This window comes from Monodon monoceros, unplaced genomic scaffold, assembly GCF_005190385.1.
Source record: "Monodon monoceros isolate NGI ecotype Baffin Bay Population unplaced genomic scaffold, NGI_Narwhal_1 Super_Scaffold_11, whole genome shotgun sequence".
NCBI classification, from domain to species: domain Eukaryota; kingdom Metazoa; phylum Chordata; class Mammalia; order Artiodactyla; family Monodontidae; genus Monodon; species Monodon monoceros.
The window spans coordinates 4,128,314-4,141,674 of NW_021703767.1; positions in this window are offsets into that span (position 1 = coordinate 4,128,314).

A 13,361-nucleotide genomic window follows, 5' to 3' on the forward strand; every position below is an offset into this window, starting at 1 on the left:
CTCCATCTGTGGGGGACAGTCCCTTCCTGGGGGCCTGTCTAGACCCCCGGCTCTCAGTAGCATCCTCTGCAGATGACTCCAACTTTGGGGTCTCCTTTCCCTCAAGTCCAACGCAAGGTCAACATCTCCACTTAGAGGCTCATCTGGCAACCGTGCTAGTTTCCTAGGGTCACTGTAACTAAACACCACACCCTGGGGGGCTGAAACAACACAGTTTTTTCCTCACAGTTCTGGAGGCCAGAAGCCCAAGATCAAGGTGTCGGCAGGTTTGGTTTCTCCTGAGCCTCTCCTTGGCTTGTGGGTGGCTGAGTCCTCACATGCTCTTTTCTGTTTGCACACATGCCTGTTACCTGTGTGTCCAAATTTTCCTTCTTGTGAGGACACCAGTCAGATAGGATTAGGGCCCACCCTACATGCCTCATCTTAACTGAATCACCTCTTAAAGGCCCTACCTCCAAATGCAGGGTGTTCTGAGGTGCCGGGGGTTAGGGCTTCACCATATGAATTGGGGACTGACACAATTCAGCCCATAACAGCATCTCAAACTCAATCTGCCCAAGACCACGTTCTTAATCATCCCCAAATCTGCTTCCCCATCTCAGTAAATGGCCCCTCCAATCCCCCAGCTGTTCAGATGAAAGCCCTCGGGGGTGCTCTCTGAGCCCCCGCTTGCCTCTCAGCCCACACGCAGTCGCTAAGGCCGCTCCCAGCAGCTCCATCACCATCCCAGCTGCCAGGACACTCTTCGCCTCACTGAACGCGCCTTCTCCGTGGACCTCCCTTATCCGCGTGGCTCCCCGGTAATTTGTTCTGAACACAGCAGAGAGCAGACTGCTCCTTCCAAAGGTCAACCAGGCCCTGGGATTTCTCAGCTCCCATCCAACTCAGAATACAACCTCACATCCTTCGCGAGGTCCCGAGGGCTCCCATAACCTGCCCCATTCCCAGTGCCCCCAGCTCTCCTCTCGTACGTGTTTTTTATTGTTCCTGTTTCTTCTCCCACACAGCCTAGGGCTGCACCCCTGGGCTTCTGCCTGGAAAGCTCTTACCCTACACAGGGGCACCTGTTTCCCTCCAGCCTCATTTCAGGGCCTCCCGAATGAGAAGCATCCCCCTCTCTGCCCCCTTGTCCTGGTTGAATTTTTCTTTTTCGCTCTTAGCCCCACCTGACACTCCGTATTTATTGTTTATGAGGTTCTGCCTTTTCTGGTGGAGCAGAAGCTGCATAAGGACTCGCTCTCCCAGAACCCACAGCACAGGCCTGGCTCACGGCAGGGGTTCAGTAAACTTGGGGGCCCCCAAGAGCAGAAGCAGGCGTGGGTGGGGGGACCCTCCGCTGGTTTCCCCATGGCCTCTACGTAAGGATGTGAGGAGTAGAGAAGGAGCGCAGAGGAAGGCGGAGATGTTTGGCTTGCTTTTCCGCAGCTTCTGGTCCCAACCTTCCAGGGAGACAGGGACCCAGAACACGTTGCTGGGCATCCAGCACTGACTGGACTCCAGAGGTTCTGGAACAGATCGGACAGTTGTTCCAAGTGTGTTCTGTGTCAAGCCCAGCCAAGCAGATGCCCACATAAACAAAGACCCCAAATAGCCAAAGCAGTCTTGAGGGAAAGAAACGGAGCTGGAGGAATCAGACTCCCTGGCTTCAGACTATACTACAAAGCTACAGTAATCAAGACAGTATGGTACTGGCACAGAAATAGAAATATAGATCAATGGAACAGGATAGAAAGCCCAGAGATAAACCCATGCATATATGGTCACGGTATCTTTGATAAAAGAGGCAAAATATGCAATGGAGAAAAGACAGTCTCTTCAATAAGTGGTGCTGGGAAAACAGGACAGCTACATGTAAAAGAATGAAATTAGAACACTCCCTAACACCATACACAAAAATAAACTCAAAATGGATTAAAGACCTAAATGTAAGGCCAGACACTATAAAACACTTAGGGAAAAACATAGGCAGAACACTCTATGTCATAAATCACAGCAAGATCCTTTTTGAACCATCTCCTAGAGAAATGGAAATAAAAAAAAATAATAAATGGGACCTAATGAAACTTAAAAGCTTTTGCACAGCAAAGGAAACCATAAACAAGACGAAAAGACAACCCTCTGAATGGGAGAAAATATTTGCAAATGGAGCAACTGACAAGGGATTAATTTCCAAAATATACAAGCAGCTCATGCAGCTCAATATCAAAAGAACAAACAACCCAATCCAACAATGGGCAGAAGAGCTAAATAGACATTTCTCCAAAGAAGACATACAGATTCCCAACAAACACATGAAAGAATGCTCAACATCACTAATCAGTAGAGAAATGCAAATCAAAACTACAATGAGGTATCATCTCACACCGGTCAGAATGGCCATCATCAAAAAATCTACAAACAGTAAATGCTAGAGAGGGTGTGGAGAAAAGGGAACCCTCTTGCACTGTTGGTGGGAATGTAAATTGATACAGCCACTATGGAGAACAGTATGGAGGTTCCTTAAAAAACTAAAAATAGAACTACCATATGACCCAGCAATCCCACTACTGGGCATATACCCTGAGAAAACCATAATTCAAAAAGACACATGCACCCCAATGTTCATTGCGCCACTATTTACAACAGCCAGGTCATGGAAGCAACCTAAATGCCCATCGACAGATGAATGGATAAAGAAGATATGGTACATACATATGATGGAATATTACTCAACCATAAAAGGAACGAAATTGGGTCATTTGTAGAGACGTGGATGGATCTAGAGACTGTCATACAGAGTGAAGTAAGTCAGAAGGAGAAAAACATATATCGTATATTAACGCATATATGTGGAACCTAGAAAAATGGTACAGATGAACTGGTTTGCAGGGCAGAAATAGGGACACAGATGTAGAGAACAGACGTATGGACACCAAGGGGGGAAAGCTGGGGTGGGGGGGAGTGATGGTGGTGGGATGAATTGGGCGATTGGGATTGACATGTATACACTGATGTGTATAAAACTGATGACTAATAAGAACCTGCTGTATAAAAAAAATTTAAAAATTAAAAAATAAATAAACTAAACAGAAAAAAAACAACAACAACCAAGAGTCGGTGGGCCTTTTGGAGGCTTCTGGAATGAATGAGCAAGCCATGTGCCTGGGCCTCCTGGAATAGCAGTCATGCTGTGAAGCCAGTGGAAGTAAAATTTTATTGATGCGGAGACAGGGAGGTCTGGGCGTTGGCATGGGTGTTTTCAGTTTTTGTATTTTAAAGGACACAGTCACTGAAGCAGCTACAATTTCTAAAAACCAGTGAGAAAAGGAATATCTGTGTATTTGGATCTTTAAAAATATATATACACACATTACATATACATGCTGTGTATTTATACGTGTATGGACATGTACGGGTTTATGCACACATACATATGTGTACACATATTTGCATAGATATTGAAATTGTGCTCAGTGGGTCACACATCTCAAATGACTTGAACTAGAGGCATGCGAGTCCAGATGAACTAGGCAGCGTGTTGATCAGCTACAGGTGGTTTCCTGAGTGCGGGTGGCCACACGGAGAGCATCCTCCTGCCTGGAGAAGTGGAAGGAGGACCAGGCAGTCGCTGCAGGCTGCGGGCCACCCCTGGGATGCTCCTGTTTCACTTTGCAGCACGTGGCCCCCATCCCAACAGAGCAGCTGCCACTCTCACACGGCTGGACGCTGTGTCTCTCTGGGGAGAAAGAGATTGAAGGTTTTTTGTTTGTTTTTTTAACATCTTTATTGGAATATAATTGCTTTACAATAGTGTGTTAGTTTCTGCTGTATAACAAAGTGAATCAGCTATACATATACATATGTCCCCATATCTCTTCCCTCTTGCGTCTCCCTCCCACCCTCCCTATCCCACCCCTCTAGGTGGTCACAAAGCACTGAGCTAATCTCCCTGTGCTATGTGGCTGCTTCCCTTTAGCTATCTATTTTACGTTTGGTAGTGTATATATGTCCATGCCTCTCTCTCACTTTGTCACAGCTTACCCTTCCCCTGCCCCGTGTCCTCAAGTCCATTTTCTAGTAGGTCTGTGTCTTTATTCCCTAGGTTCTTCATGACCTTTTTTTTCTTCTTCTTAGATTCCATATATATGTGTTAGCATACGGTATTTGTTTTTCTCTTTCTGACTTACTTCAGTCTGTATGACAGACTCTAGGCCCATCCACCTCACTACAAATATCTCAATTTCGTTTCTTTTTATGGCTGAGTAATATTCCATTGTATATATGTGCCACATCTTCTTTATCCATTCATCTGTCAATGGGCACTTAGGTTGCTTCCACATCCTGGCTATTGTAAATAGAGCTGCAGTGAACATTGTGGTACATGACTCTTTTTGAATTATGGTTTTCTCAGGGTATATGCCCAGTAGTGGGATTGCTGGGTCGTATGGTAGTTCTGTTTTTAGTATTTTTAAGGAACCTCCATACTTTCTCCACACCCTCTCCAGCATTTATTGTTTCTAGATTTTTTGATGATGGCCATTCTCACCGGTGTGAGGTGACACCTCATTGTGGTTTTGATTTGCATTTCTCTAATGATTTGTGATGTTGAGCATCCTTTCATGTGTTTGTTGGCAATCTGTATATCTTCTTTGGAGAAATGTCTGTTTAGGTCTTCTGCCCATTTTTGGATTGGGTTGTTTGTTTTTTTTGTTATTGAGCTGCATGAGCTGCTTGTAAATCTTGGAGATTAATCCTTTGTCAGTTGCTTCATTTGCAAATATTTTCTCCCATTCTGAAACTTTGGGCCACCATTAACAGGGAGAAAAAACCCAGAAAACAGATGCAGCTCCTGAAATCGCCTTCCTGACCCAGAGCAGTAGGGTTTTTAGCGGAGAGAATGCACTACGGGTGGTAAATTCAGCCAGTGCCAAGGTCTGGCCGTTGAAGCTTGGGGATCCCGAATGTGTCCTCAACGTCTGAAGGGGCATTTAAGCAAGAGTACCAAAAAGAGCATCTGTAGCATCACCAGGCAGGCTTCATCTTTTTCCAAAAGGTTATTCGAATGCATATGAGCCAGAAAAGAGAAATCATGTATAAGCATGAAAAAAACAAATATGTTTTATAATGAGAAATACTTGTGAAAAACAAAACCTCTGAGTTTTAGATCTTTAAGAACTTACTATGAATGGAATAACATTTCTAAGTTTGCTCTTTTGCAAGGAAAAAAATTATCCAGACCACCCTTTGTCAGCAGGATGAAGATTCAGGGCTCACATAGGGGTTCAGTGGGGCCCATTTCATCAGAGCAACCTTTCTGCAAATATATTGCATTTGGTAATGAGCACATTTTAATTTCTCTTGACTGTAATGTGCGTTCTGCAAAGAATAATGAAAACTGTATCGCTCATTTAGAAAACAATTTTAACAAAATGCTAAGAAACGTAGGAGGGGTGGAATATTATTTGCTATGTAAATGAAGCTTATCACGAGAGTCCCCTGGGTGTCTGACCTCACTGAGCACCCCTCCGCCACAAGCACCTCCCCCTTCCTGCTGTGTACCTGGTGAGGGAAGGGCGGGGAGAAGAAACCAGGGCCACAAATCCATCTCATCTCCCCTCTTAAGCCCTTCAGGGATGCCCCTGCACTGAGGTCCAACCAAGCTCTTCGAATGGGTCTGTGAGGTCTCCGAGGTCTGACCCAGCCCAATGTTTTCAAAGCAGCACATTTCAAATGAAATATTGTCCACGCTGCACAATGGACCCAAGCAGATGTGGACAAAGGAGAGAGTTCAGACCTGCCGGGATTGTCCCACCTTGGCCTCCATGAGCCCACAGGACTTGGTCCTCTCCAAGCACGTGCAGTGGTGACAGGCCTCCCTGCCAGGGCTGGGGAGAAGCAACTCCTCTGTGCTGTCTCTGTTCCCCACTCACTGGCCCGCTCCTCCCCGATCTTGCCAAGACTGCAAGCCTGGCCTTAGTTCTGGTCCTGGTTGGGAACTCCTGGCCTCTGGACAGTCCCCGAGGGACGAGCTGGCCAGCAGACATGCTGGCCTCGGTCTTCTGGAAAGCACGAAGCTTGAAAGGAAAGGATCTGTGACCACGACCTTCCCCGAAAAGTGGCCCATTATGCCTCAGCACCTGGCCGTATATAACCTTTCATTCAACTCTGCGCTTTTCAAAAAGCTCAGGATGTGGGCTGGAAATGTAACTCTGCTGCCTGACCTTCAGGGAAGTTTATTTAACAATAAACTGTTATTGTGAGAGTAGTGGGGCATCTACTAAAGTGCTTTAAAGGGCATGGCAGGCACCTGTATATAAGCTTTGCATTTGCACTTTACCTGCAGTTCTGCTACCATTTCTTGTCTGAAAATGTTGGCATTCAACACTATGATGAAAACATTAGTCTTGACCTAATAAAAAAAGTCTTTCACTCACTAAGGCATAGAAACACAATCCACGGGGCTCTTGACAGAGGTTAGGTATTGGGGGGGGTCTGACGGTAACAGTCTTTGGTGCTCCGAGGTAGAAATGTGGTTTGACAAGAGACAGAGCTTGAAACTCACCGGGCTGAGGTTGATGGTTCCTCCATCAAGGGGTTAATTCCAGAGTGGATTAATTAGAAATGGATGAATTCACATACGCAGGAAGTGAATACCCTTAATTTATGGTTCTTAGGCGCATGGGTACCATCTTGAGAGTCAGGAACGCGTCACCATGATGATGAGGGTCCGAGTCAGGGGAGAGGTTTTGCTAGAGGGGTAGCAGGTCATGTTTTAGGGGGAGGTCGTGTCCTGAGAAGTACTAGTAGTATTACCAGTAGTAACAACTGGGTGAGAGTAATACTTTTTCTAAACCTTTTACACGCCGTTACTCAGCTTAACCAAACTTCCTCTCTGTGGCTTTTCCACTGAGGCACTGAGAGGTTAAATGACTTCTGTCCTGTGCCAGGTTCCCTGGGAGGCGGGAAGTTTCTTAAGGAGTGTTACTGGGGTCAATGTTTTGGGAGTGAAGGAAGCAGAGTTGGATAGGGGATGGGCTGAGCTGTGGTGCCGTCACCACAGAGGCCTGGGCCACCCCTTGGGGAGCAGGGACCTCCTACTCAGGAGTCATTGTGCAGACGCCCTCCTGAGAGAGGGGGGTCCTGGGTCTGGGAATCTGGTGCGTCAGGGCCAGAGGTGGGCGTTTGGGTGGGATGCAGCGGGAGCCCCCCAGGATGTCATGGAAGAGCCGGTGCCCTGGGAAGCACTGCAGTTAGAGGGTTACAGGGCTGTCCCTTCATCGCTGTGAGAGGGGACAGTCACGGCTGAATAAACCTATCAGCTCAAGTTCATATTCTTGAGAAGAGAGAGAATATTAAGCAAGAAAAAAAGTCACAGAATCATGGGAAAAGCCAGAGCGTGACGTATGCCCCTGGCCTGGCCGGCTCAGGGGAGGCCCCGGGAGGGAGTGGGGTCCCTCCCCAGCAACCTTCGTCGTCTGCACCAGGCCACCGGCCAGTCAGGGCCAAGGACCGGGCCTGGGTCTAGCTGTGAGGATCCTGTCTGACCAGAACTGGTTGGTGGAAACCAAAACCCAGCAAGCTGGCCACAGACCTGGAACAAGCATCTCCAGAGATGCCCCGTGCAGCGTGGAAAAGCCATAAAGCCTCCGCCTGGAACTGCAAAAGGAAGTCGCTCCAGGGCCGAGCTGGGGGCCACCAGCACCTCTCGGGACGCCAGCAGGGCAGGGAGTCCATGTCCTCCCTACTGGACGGGGGTAAGGGATGGCCAGGTGACCACCAAATGCTTCTCTCCTCCTCCCCTTTTCCAATTGGCATTTTTTATTGCCATTTTCCTGTTTTCTGTCCATCATGATGAATCTTGTGTGTTGGGGACAAAGTTGGAACTTAGCCCCCAGAGCCAGGCTCAAGGAGGCCTGCTGACCCGAGGGAGTGCACATTCACCGCTGCCCGGTCCTAGGTCCCTGGGTGCTGGGTGTCTCCCCGTGGAGGTGAGAGCAGCTGGGTGCGGAGGGCCAAGTTCGGATGCATGGGACCCAGGGCACTGGAGGAGGCCTACAGAGGGAAGCAGGAGGTAGGATGGGCTGTTCCTCGTTCACTGCCAGCTGCTGTGGGTGCTCGCCAGGCCCCTGGCACACCCTATGCCCTTGCAGTTGTCTCTCCGTGGGTTCTGGGGCAAAGGGGGCCAGTAGGACTTGGGACAGACTGGGGACATTGGCCCCTCCCACATCCTCGTGCCAGGAGCCCCGGCCCCAGTCTGATGCAGCCACCCAAGCGATGGCTGAGCCGGTAGGCCCAGTTCTAGCCTCAGCCCCACCTGTGTGTCGAAGGCAGGTCAGGTCTCACCCCCCGCCGCCCTGCCCTGAGCCCCAGGGTCCTCAGCTATAAAATGGGGAAATCAATGTACCTGTCTCACAATGAGGGAGTGTAAACTCCATCGTGGTGACTGGCACAGTAAATGTTTAACGGAAGATAATTGCTATTTTTACAGGGCCAGAGACCCAGGACACGCTGAGCCTTGGAGCAAAGCCTTACAACTGGCTCCAGCCACGAAAAACAACAAACATTGAAAACTTTTTCCTTGTTTGAACAAGTGAGACCTGAATTCACCCAAAGAACTCGCTGAAAGCACGGAGACGGTACCAAGCAACCACGGGAGACGCTTTTCCAGCAGTGGCGTTTGGGTAAGGGGCCTCATCCACTTCAAAAGGACGGGCCAAAGGTCCTGAGCTCACCCAGGGATGTGGCTTCATGTGTCTTCTGAACAGTCTTCCCCATCATTTTGTCTTGGAATAAATTCTCTGTGTCCTGCATCCCTGTATTTCAATAGACTCGATTCTTTTTTGCTCCTTCTGAGTCTGGGTACCCATGGGACTCCTGGAGCAGGTGGGCATCAAAACCACAGCACAGGGGCTTCCCTGATGGTGCAGTGGTTGAGAGTCCGCCTGCCGATTCAGGGGACACGGGTTCGTGCCCCGGTCGGGGAAGATCCCACATGCCGCGGAGCGGCTGGGCCCGTGAGCCATGGCCGCTGAGCCTGCGTGTCCGGAGCCTGTGCTCCGCAACAGTGAGAGGCCCGTGTACAGCAAAAAAAAAAAACCCCAAAAACAAAAAAAAACACAGCACAGGACTTCCCTGGTGGTCCAGTGGTTAAGACTCTGCACTTCTACCGCAGGGGAAACAGGTTCAATCCCTGGTCGGGGAACTAAGATCCCACGTGCCATGCGGCACAGCTAAAAACAAACAAACAAACAAACACCACAGCACAGAATTATCATCTCCACCTTAAGCAGTGTGGGTCCAGAGACGGTGTTACCACTGACAGATCATGACTAGCTCCATCATTCCCATCAGGGAGTCATGTTCAGTTACACACATTTTAAAACCAATTTGTTTAATGATATCACATCATTTGTAAAATTATGAAATATTCCATGCATACAACAGCATAACGTGAAAAACTATAAAGAAAACATAAAGGGAACACCTACTAGATAGTCACCATCCAGGCTAAGAAACATATTATCACTGATACATTAGGCATTATGTCCAGTCCCCCCAGTTTTCATCTCTCCCACCCATTGAACCCTACCCATTTCCACTGGGGGAAAACCCCAATACTGAATTGGGTGTTTATCCATTTCTTTCTCTTTTCCACAGTTTTGTCATATATGTTTATATCTCTAAAAATGTTATTTAATATTGAATGTTTAGAACTTTATACAAATGGAATCCTCTGTATATTGTCCTCCTGCAACTTGCTGTTTTGCTCCACATGTTGGGAGAATTATCCATGGTAATGGGTACAGTTGTAGTTTGCCCATTCTAATTGCATCGTCTGAATAGATCAATACATACTTATTTCTTTTCCCATTAGAAGGGACTGACAGGAGTTTCCTGTCAGTATTTAGGTTGTTTCCAGGCTTTTGCAATAGAAATAGTGCTTCTGTAAACATTCCTGGAGAAGGTTCTGGGCACTTCGCAAGAATTCTTCAGGGCACAAACTTGGGAGTGAAATTGCCGGGTGAAAGTTTTAAACAACTTCAACGTTACTGCAGAACTCGGAAGTTTTTCAAAGTGTTTCCACCAGTTACACCCTCCTCCTTTATCCTCCCCTCCCCTCCAGCTGACTCAGTTTGGGCCATACATGGTAGTGAGTAATTTTAATTTTTGCCAATCTGGTATGTGTTTGTTTTTGTGGTAAAATATACATTACACGAAATTTACCATTTTAACCATTTTAGGTGCACAATTCAATGGCATTCACAGTGTTGTGCAACCATCACCACCATCCATCTCCAGAATTTTCCATCGTCCTCAACTGAAACTCAGTCCCCATTAAACACTAACTCCCCATTCCCCGCCCCCAGCTCCTGCCACCCACCATCTACTTTCTGTTTCTATGCATTTGACTCCTCTAGGGACCTCATATAAGCAGAATCCCACAGTATTTGTGTTTTTGTGTCTGGTTTATTTCACTCAGCATAAGGTCCTCAAGCTTCCTCCATGTTGGAGCCCTCACTAAGTTTTAATTTGTGTTCCACATTCTACAATGATATATATGCAAAGATATGTCTGTTCTACAACGATAACAACCCCCCAAAAGGGGTTGGTTAGAGGATTTGACCTTGTGCTTGAGGAAGTTGTCTAACCAGTCTCTGTCTGGTTCTTGGGTTCTCATCTGATGCTGAAGCTCGCAGACCACAGGGCATTCATTGAGTGATTTCGTATCACTCTGCTCAGGCCACCATAAAAAAATATCACAGATTGGGTGGCTTAAACAGCAGACATTTGTTCCTCACAGTTCTGGAGGCTGGAAGTCCAAGATCAGGGTGCTGGCCTGTTTGGTTCCTGGTGAGGACCCTCTTGCTGGCTTGCGGACAGCCGCCTTCTTGCTGTGTCTTCACATGGCCTTTCCTCGGTGTGTACAGAGTGAGAGAGAGAGAGAAAGAGATCTTCTTTCTATAAGGCCATCAATCCTATCAAAATCACCAATCTACCTATGACCTCATTAAACCTTGATTACCTGAAAGTTCTATCTCCAAATACAGTCACATTGGGTTGGGGCTTCAGCATATGAATTTGGGGTTCATAATTCTGTCCACAACAGGTGTAAAATGGGGGAGGGCAAGGACAAGCTGTAGCCCACAAGGTTAGACTGTTGCCCCTGACCTTGACAGGGGTGTCCTGCAGAAGCTGAGGTGGGGCTCATCATCACAGAGGTAAACACACATGGCCAGGAGTCCCAGAAGTGGGAGGGTCAGGGTAAGGGCCTGGTCATTGCCTCATGCAGGAAGTGAGCCAGCTGGCCAACAACAAGTGGGGGAGCAAAACCTTTCATTCCTGCTTCATTTCTTCCCAAATATCCTTTATCAGGTAAGAAAGCTTCCTTTCCTTTGCAAAGGACTTTTGTCATGAATGCATTTTAAATTTTATTGAATGCTCTTTCTATATATATTAAGATAGTTTTATGATTTTTCTGTTTTAATGTGTTATTGTGTTGAATTATACTAATAGCTTTTCTAACGTGAAATCAGTATTACATTCCTAGGACAAACCCAATTTAGTCGTAATCTTTTTTTATACATCGTTGGATTCATTTTCCTAATTTTTTAAAGGATTTTCACTTTTATATTCATGAATTAGATTGGCTTATAATTTTTCTTGAACTTTCTTTGCTGGCTTAGGCACTGATGAGCTGGAGAGTATTTTCTAAATCCCTATTCCTTGGAAAAGATATTTGAAAGACTGGAATATTGTGTTTCTTAACTGTTTCTAAGAATTAACCTGGAAAATCCTCTGGCCAATTATTTGGTGTAGGCATCTATATATGTCCATTAATAAAGTTTGCTCATTGCATTGTTCAAATCTTCTATATCTTTACTGAATTTTTATTTGTTTGTTTGTTTGGTTGACCCATCATGACTAAGAGAGATGATGGTGGATTTGAAAAGATCTTTCAGTTCTATCAATTTTTCTTTGTACATTTTTTGGAGACTATGTTGTTAGGTATAGGCAAGTTCCCAACTGTTATATTTCTCCAGTGATTTGTTTCTTTTACCATTACTAAGTGACTCTCCTTATTCTCAATAAAGCCTTTTATTCAAAAGTCTGTTTTGTCCATTATTAAATTAGTCAAGCCAGTTTTCTTTTACATATGTTCATTCTACATAGGTCTCATAAATTGCATGTTTCTGTCTTTAAAAATTAGACAATCTGATAATCTATATCTTTCAAAAAATCTATTCATATTAACTGGACAGTTGGGAGTACTTACATGTATTATGATTACTGATGTATTTGTATATATTTTTAGGTTTATATTTTATGCTTTCCATTTGTCTTATTTTTTTCTGGGTTTGATTTTACTTCTCTTCCTCCCCTCATCTTTCTTTGCTTTATTTTGTTAAATTTCACTGAGTGTTTTCTTCCTTATCTCATTTTTTTCTTCTTTGGGTTTGGACTAGGTCAACATACATTCTATTTCTATTCTTTTACAATTTTCCTTTTAACAAGCATACTCAGAGAAGTCTCAGGTTAATCTATGTGTTTATTCTCCTCCAGAAGATTACAATCATTACAATGCTGTAATTCTGATCCCCCCCACTTAGAGGAACAGAATTAAAGCATTTTCCAATATTTTAGTTCTACTTTTTGTTGTTGCTGGCACTGCTTTACCTTTATAGATTAATCATTATCAGTGATGCTTTTTATTTTTATTTTTTTTGCAGTATGCGGGCCTCTCACTGTTGTGGCCTCTCCCATTGCGGAGCACAGGCTCCGGACGCGCAGGCTCAGCGGCCATGGCTCACGGGCCCAGCCGCTCCGCGGCATGTGGGATCCTTCCGGACCGGGGCACGAACCCGTGTCCCCTGCATCGGCAGGCGGACTCTCAACCACTGCGCCACCAGGGAAGCCCATCAGTGGTGCTTTTTTATGGTGTCAATATTTGTTTAGATTTATTTATATTTTTACCTTATTCTTGCCTCACCGTTTCCTTTTGCATGTGAGACTTGCCTTCTGGGATTATTTTTCTTCTTCCTGGACTTCATCCTTTTCAGGTTTCCTTGTTGTGGTCAACACTGTCTTGGTTTGTCTGTAAACGTCTTTTCCCTCTTTCCTGAAGGACATTTTTACAGGATATAACATTTTAGGTTGACAGTCATTTTTTTTCTAACACTTTGAATTTTTTTTTCCACCATATTCCGTCTTCCATCTGGGGGCTAGGTCTTTCACTTCAGGATGTGTTTTTAGATCTTTTCTTTATTTTAAGAGTTCTGCAGTTTCACTATATTACATTTAACTCTGGATTCCTCTCTTTTCTTCTCAGAATTTGCTGTGCTTCAATAATCGAAGGATTCATGACTTATCAATTTTGGAAAAAA